The sequence below is a fragment of the Suncus etruscus genome, chromosome 6 (assembly GCF_024139225.1).
Source record: "Suncus etruscus isolate mSunEtr1 chromosome 6, mSunEtr1.pri.cur, whole genome shotgun sequence".
NCBI classification, from domain to species: Eukaryota; Metazoa; Chordata; class Mammalia; order Eulipotyphla; family Soricidae; genus Suncus; species Suncus etruscus.
The window spans coordinates 84,587,215-84,594,915 of NC_064853.1; the positions used below are offsets into that span (position 1 = coordinate 84,587,215).

Sequence of the window (7,701 nt, forward strand, 5' to 3'; positions counted from 1 at the left end):
TTTAAATCTGAAAGTTGATGTTATCTGATACCAGTAAGTCCAGCCCTGTCTTTCTGTGGGGGTTGTTTGATTGAAATATTATCTCTCAACCTTTGATATTTGAATTCTATTTTCCCTATTTAAATGTGTTTCTTGAAGCAACTGAAGTAGGATTTAACCTTCTAATCCATGCTGCAATTCTATGTCTCTTAATTGTTGCAATTAGGTCTTTTACATTGGGTGAGATAGTTATTGTGGAGTTTCATGCCATATTTCTGTGGAAATTTGCTATATTTCTGAGATTTTTTTATATTAAAGTAACCCCCTCAGTTCTTATATTAAAGATGGTTTTGAGACTATAAATTTTCCATTGCTTATCCATGAAACTTTATATACTTCTTTCAAATCTGAACAAGTGTCTGACTGGATAAAGTGTTTTTGGTGAGGAATTCATTTAATGAGTTTTTTAAACTTTATTTTCCCTTGCATATAGGCCTATAAGGTCTCATTATGTTAAATCTTCTGTGAATCAAAAGACAGTCTTTTGTATGTTCTATCTTTTATTGATTTTACTGCTTTCAGTATCCTAAAATATGGCTTTTTATCATTCTGGTTAAGATGTGTTTTGTAATATTTTTATTTGGATCTCTTAGAGCTGTTATCCTAATGTCTTTTGAATCTGGGTGCATGTTCTCTACCTCTGGGGATTTCTCAGCAATACTGTCTTTTTTTCTTTTTCTTTTTTTAATTTTTATCTTTTGGGACACATCTGGTGATGTTCAGGGGTTACTCCTGGCTATGTGCTCAGTAATGGCTCTTAACTGAGGGGACCATATGGGACGCCAGGGATCAAACCAAAGACCAAGATCTGTCCTGGATCAGCCTTGTGCAAGGCAAATGCCTTACTGCTGTGCTACTGATCCAACCCCTGCAATGCTGTTGTTAACTGTTGTTTCTCATCAGGGTTGCCATCTTGTCTTTCTAGATCCTGATGATTATTTTCTCTTGAATCTATCCCAGATATCTCTTGCCTGCTGTTTATAGTTTTAGTCTTTTTTAATCTTCATTTTTTTTATTTTCCTTTACTATGACTCCATTTTCCATCTATGATCAATGTGAATTTGTATAAAAATAATTGAATTATGGTACCTGAACAACAGAACAGCAGGTAGGGTGCTCATCTTATACATAGCTGATTCCACCCCAGCACCTCATCTGATCACAGAACCTCATCAGAAATGAATGACCCCTGAGTTCAGAGTCAGATATACTCTGAATATCACTGTTGGTAGACCCCAACACAAGTCAATAAATGAAAAATTGAATGCCTTTTTTTATATATGCTCTGTAATAGTTATCAGTACTGGAATTTCTGACTCTATAGTTTGTGAATGTCACTTTTTGAAATTATGTTTTAAGGCCATTTGCTGAGTCAAGATGCTGATGAGGTCTTTCAGTATTTATCCTAGTTCTTTTATTATTTTGTGTGTTTTTTGTTTGAGCTTAACCTTCTGAACATTTTATAATTTTTTGGCTTGTTTCTCAGTACCCTGGGCTCTGTGCCCAGGGTTTTTTCCTTGTGTGGCTCAGGAATATGAGTGGTTTTCGTGATGCTGGGAAACCTATCTTTGGTCTATTGTATGCAAGTCAAATATCTTACTTCTATAGTATTTCTCTGATCCTAAATTTTAGAGTCTAAAACTTATCATATTATTATAATGTTCTGAAATTGATTTGGTGTTTATTTGTTTTTTTCTTGTTACTTTTCTATATTTTTAAATTTACTTACTGTACTTAATGTACTTACTGTACTTGTTTATATGATATGTATCTTATATTCTCATTTGTCAAGCCTCTTAAGACTATCACTTATTCTGATATTCAACTTAAATTTCATGGAGCCTAGTTTTATAAATACAAGTTTCCTAGAAAAGGCCAATAGGTTTTGATCATGAGGCTTTTTATTTTAATGAATATTAGTTGGCATTGCAAATAGCTCTCAAATTTGAAATTCTCTTGGGTTTGAATCATCAGTAATGTTAAAAATATAAGTAGCTTATCTAAACTAGTTCAGGTAGGACATGTTCTATACCATCATTATTATTTTTATCTCCAAAGAAAGGTATGTGACTTGTGCATGTTTTAAATAATATTTTGTTTTGGACCAGAGCAAGAGCACATCGGTAGGGTGTTTGCCTTATCCCAGATGTTCTCCCACACCAGAAGCGATTTCTGAGCATATCCAGGGGTACCCTTGAGCTTCACAGTGTGTGGCCCAAAAAGAAAACAAAAAAGTAAAATAATACTTACCTGGCAGGGGAGATACCATGATCACGAAGGTGGTTTTCCCAGGGTGAGGCTTATCCATTGCACTCCGGATGTGCTGACCCCTGCGATTTCCCCAAATGTGGGAAACTCGAGTGCATAACTTGTGGTAGTGGGGGACTGCGTTCGCGCTTTCCCCTGAAAAAATAATTTTTGTTTTATCAGTGATTGGTAATTCAGAGATGGAAAGCAAAGACTTTCCTTACCTTAGATTTGTATCTGAACATTTCAGATTTACCATAAACTGAAAACATCAGACTTCATGTAATTCTATATAGTTGAATAGAAAGTGGTTTTATGATTTTATGTCTTTGCTGCCATTGGCGAATAAAGGGAAAAAATAAAATGAATATTTTCTTTGCAGGAGCCCATAAATTTAACGTAATTACATGTTTTTATGAGAATCAGAAAACTCATTAAGATCCATCATAATTGCAGTTATTATAGTTTAGTATAGTTTAAAGATAAAATTAAAATCATCCAAAGTAAGAAAGACTTGGAACATAGTCCAGAAAATGTTCAAATGCTTTGTTTCCTGTTTTTGTTTGACTCTAGAATCATAGTATTTAAAAAATGAGAGATTTGTCATGTACTAAAATAAATCTTGTTTTTTTTCAGCTAAAATATATGTTAACTGGAAAATGGTAAAAACTATTGACTACATAATAACTATAAAAGATATACCAAATTACATATAATAGCAATTTGTATTATTTTATAAAACTTAATTGTTATTAAAGTAATATATTTACAATAGTGTTTACATGTATACACATTGGTTTTACAAGATCAAAACACGTCTATCACAACCTCATTGCCAAAGACTTTCCACCACTGTTCATATGTCATTTCTGGTCTATCATTTTCCTCCTTACCCTCCAAACTTCCTCAACCCCATCTCCCACTCCAATTAGTAATCTCAGTTCTGTGGTCAAATTCCAAGGTTTGGTTTATTACAATTGTCTATTCTCTTGCTTTGTTTATATTTATATATCACATTGAGTAAAACTGTCTAGAATTTGTCATTTCCCAAAATATTTTGCTTAACATGACATTCCAAGTTGCAGTAAAAGAAATTATTTAATCTTTTTTACAGCTGAATATTATTTTCTTGTATAAATATATCACAGCTTTTTTTGTTTGTTTGTTTTTTGTTTGTTTGTTATTGGTTTGGGGGCCACTCTTGGCAGTGCTCAGGGGTTACTCCTGGCTCTGTGGTCAGAAATCACTCAGGGCAGGTTCGGGGGATTATATGGGATACCAGGATTGACCCTGGATCAGCAACATACAAGGCAAACATCCTATCCACTGCAATAATTTTGGCCCCTATCGGAGCTCCTACTTACACATCTGTTATTATACATTTGTTTTGTTTCCAGTTATTACAAAACTGTTTTGCAGTAAACATAGGCATTCATTTATGTTTTATAAAAAAAATAAAAGTGTGTTGGGGCCGGCGAGGTGGTGCTAGAGGTAAGGTGTCTGTCTGCCTTGCAAGCGCTAGCCAAGGAAGGACCTGGTTCAATTCCCCAATGTCCCATATGGTCCCCCCAAGTCAGGGGCAATTTCTGAGCGCTTAGCCAGGAGTAACCCCTGAACAACAAACGGGTGTGGCCCGAAAAAAAAAAAACAATAGTGTGTTATTGGGGTAGAATCACTGTTCTTGTTTTCATTGAAGCTGAGCCGTAATACAAAGGCTAGGGTGATTGCTTTGTATAAGGCTCAGTTCCAATAACCAGAATCCTATATGTTCTCCTGAACCCTCCAGATGTGATCCTGAGTGCAGAGACAAGGGTAAGCCCTGAGAAACATCAGGAGTAGCCCCAAGACAAAGCAAAAAGAAGCAAAAATTTAAATTAAGTATTTAATTCAATGGTATATCTTTCACAATAAAGTAGTAGTGAAGCTTCTAAGTATTTTCAGACATAATTAGGAAATGTAAAATTAGACTCAGTACTCTTGTTAATGAACAGTTTCAACTTCATTGTTTGTTGACTTCCAAGGGCTTGCAGTGTTTGCATTGCCTAATTTGATGTATTTGTGGTGAGAGACATATAGATACCTGGGAAGAATCCAGTCTCTGGGATAATTGGGCATTTTTATACAATACACACTTGTAATGTTATCTAGAGTGATTTTTTTTCAATTATACATAAACCATGGTTTTCAACAAGATCCCTTCAAATTTTAAATAGAGACTTTTCTGTTTTCCCAGGCTTTCATCAAAATGCTCTCAAATTGTAGACTCCACATTGCAATTGTGTTGTGGAAGTTTACTTTCCAACATCTGTTGTGGTGATTTTCATAGTGATGTTTAGAAGAGTGCTACTTGGAAAAATGCCCTGCATGTTTTAGTGGCAGATGCTGTGCTTTTGTGTCATTGTTATCGTTTTCTTTAATCTTATAGGTACAATTAGTGCTATTTGTTCTTTTAAAAATTAAAAACTACTATAATGAGCTAATGCTGTCTTTTTTCAGCAACAGAACTGAAACATGGATAAAATGTATTTTTACAGTGTTTTCCTATATGGGCTGGATAGATAATTCAGTAGGTAGAGCACTTACCTTCCATGTGGCTGATCCTGGTTTCATCTCTGGCATCCCATAGGGTCCCCAAAGCCTATAAGCAGTAATTCCTGAATGCAAAGCCAGGATTAACCTCTGGAAACCAATGGGTGTTGCTCTAAAACAAATCAAAACAAAGAAAATGTTTTCCTACAGTATTACTCTATCATTGCAGAAATGGATATAAATGCTCAGAATATGTTTTTAGAATATTATGGAAAAATAACTGAAAGATGTGTATAATTACACATTTATATGTAACATGTATAATCATTAAATTCTTTAATAGTGTTTGTTGAGCTTGAAAAATAAGCAAGAGAGAAAAACTATTAATACTATTCCATGATCTTAATATTATCAAGCCTTTCATTTATGGAAACGTATGTTGGAGTATTTTCTAGTTTTACTATTAATTTTTGTAGCACACCATAAATATAAAGATTGATTTAAACATCCTAAATAAACCAGCCTGCTCCCAGAAAACATTTCTTATTCCTCAATATTTGACAGTTTTACTAAGAATATAACATATATAAAGTACTTTGTTAGGAACTATGAAATAAGATTAGTTTTCTTGAAGGTAGGTGAGGCAAATGTAAAAATTATAACTGAGAAATTAACAGTTATGAAAGTACTATAACTAAATGAAACTTCAGAGGAGCAATTATTTCTTTGCTTCAAGCATGGGGGAATCATTTGAAGGTGCCATTTATTTAAGGTTTCAGTTAAAAGATGCAGGCAACTACTGAGGTAACTGAAATTTTAGATAGGGGAATGAAATTCAGTAAAAGCCAGGTTAAATGGCTGTTTTAAAGACATAAAAATTAGATGCTTCTAGAGCCTGAATAATAATAATAGTATAGAGAGCAGGGTGCTTGCCTTCCTTATGATCAACCTGGATTGGATTACTGGATTACATATGGTCCCGCAGGTCTGACAAGAAGTGATCTCTGAGCACAGAGCCAGGAGTAAACCCTGAACAATGTTGGTTGTGGCTTTCCCTAAAACAAGCACAAATATGAATATTTCTCCAAGGCAGGGGGTAGGTGAGATGGCAACAAGGTATACTGGCTTGGGTGAGATTATGGAGTTGTTATTTATGTTTTTTATCGGGTGGCTCTCAACAGTGACCAGGGTATTCCAGCAATACTTAGTCAGGTCAGATACTTCAGTCCTTGACATTGCATTATTATGCTGCTCAGACCCATCAGCACTCAAAGCTACCAGTCATTCCAGTGGAGTTGTGGGCCTCCAAGGCTACACCTAGTGACACTGGAAAGGTGTTAAGCCAGGAATCTAGTTTGGTCTTTGCAAATGTGTCCCCGACCCCTGAGTTATCTCTCTGGTTTCTTGAGATTTTTCTTTAAGGAAGCTGTCTTTTGGTCAACTCACTAATGGATTTTACCCTGTCTAAAAGCATTATGTTTGTGTCAATCAACTTGAAGCTCACATCACTGTGGAAAGACTCAGAAAATTAGATCTTATGGGGAATCTTAAAAGGATATCTGTAGTTTGTAACATTGACAAGTGCCCTATATGTGTGTGCAGCTGGAATACAGAAACTGTAGAATGCTAATAGATTCATTCCTCCAATGTCTTAGAAGTGGATATAGAGAAGCCTATTTTCACAGTGCATGTTTCATGAAAAGGGTTTATTAGCTGATTGCTGATGAACAGTTATTTTAAGTGTGCTAGTGTTAAAACTGCATGACAAAGTACCTATGGAAGTACTTATTATTCCTGCTTTTCAGATTTAGAAATTGAGTTTGAGTCTTGCAATAAGTTTGGAACTTAAAGTAAGATATTTTAATGTCCAAGTTTACTTTGCCACCATTCTAATTTCATAATTGTGTAACTCATAATTGACTCTAGGCCAGATCCCAAACTTAATCTAAATAAAAGAAAAATCTCAGTGGTGAATAACACAGGGTAGACATAAGGGTACATTTAGTTCATAAAATTCCATATTAATAAGATGCCAATGAAATTCATTTTTCTAATATTCTTCAACAGTTAAGTACTTAATAGTCAACCTTCTTGATATATTTTTATTAAGAGCATAATATTCACTAAAAATTAAAAATATGTGCATTTGGAATGTTATGTAGCATAGGCTGAATTAGTTATTTAATATATAGATCTAACAACTATTAATTCACATGTTTATGAAAAGGACTAGCTTCATAATATTTATCATAACTAAGACCTTGTCAAATATAATTTGGTCTGAAAGACTACAAAATGTTAGATTCTCACTAGTCTGAGTTTTACTTCAAATACCTACTTATTAGAAGAGTTGAAGTCAATAATAGGAGAATTACTAGAACAAATAAAATCATTTTATGAAAATGTACAAATAGTTAATAAATATTTGATATTGAATTATAAGTCTAAATTTTTTAGTTTCTGATGCCCATAATCTTGCTGTGGTGAATGGCTCTATAAAGTTCAAAATATAATTCAAATATAATTTTCTGAATTTTCAAATTTGTTTATAATATAGTCTTCAAATAAGTCTTTGAGAATCAGAATCATTTTATATATACAATGTAGCTTGTTGTACAAAATTGTCCAGGGTTCTTCTTTTTATAAATCTATTTATTAGTTATAAATTCAGCAAATTAGAGTATCCGCAAAAACAGCTTTTGAGACAGTAAATGTTGACACTGATTTTGTTTATATAATTGCTCTGAGTTGCCCAGTTTTATTGCATTCACATATAGGAGCTGGAATGATAGGACATTTGCCTTGCATGCAGCTGACCCAGGAAAACCTGGGTCCCATATGGTCCCCCAAGTCAGGAGCGATTACAAATATCCCATATGGTCCCCC

The 7,701-nt window shown here is 34.0% G+C and overlaps 1 non-coding gene across 1 annotated transcript; it reads left to right on the forward strand.

Moving 5' to 3' along the window:
- Positions 1–2,281: 2,281 nt before the first annotated feature.
- LOC126013063 (U1 spliceosomal RNA) lies at positions 2,282–2,445 on the forward strand. Its single transcript, XR_007497397.1, has one exon. It is a non-coding gene; the product is annotated as a U1 spliceosomal RNA (small nuclear RNA).
- The last annotated feature ends 5,256 nt before the right edge of the window (positions 2,446–7,701 follow it).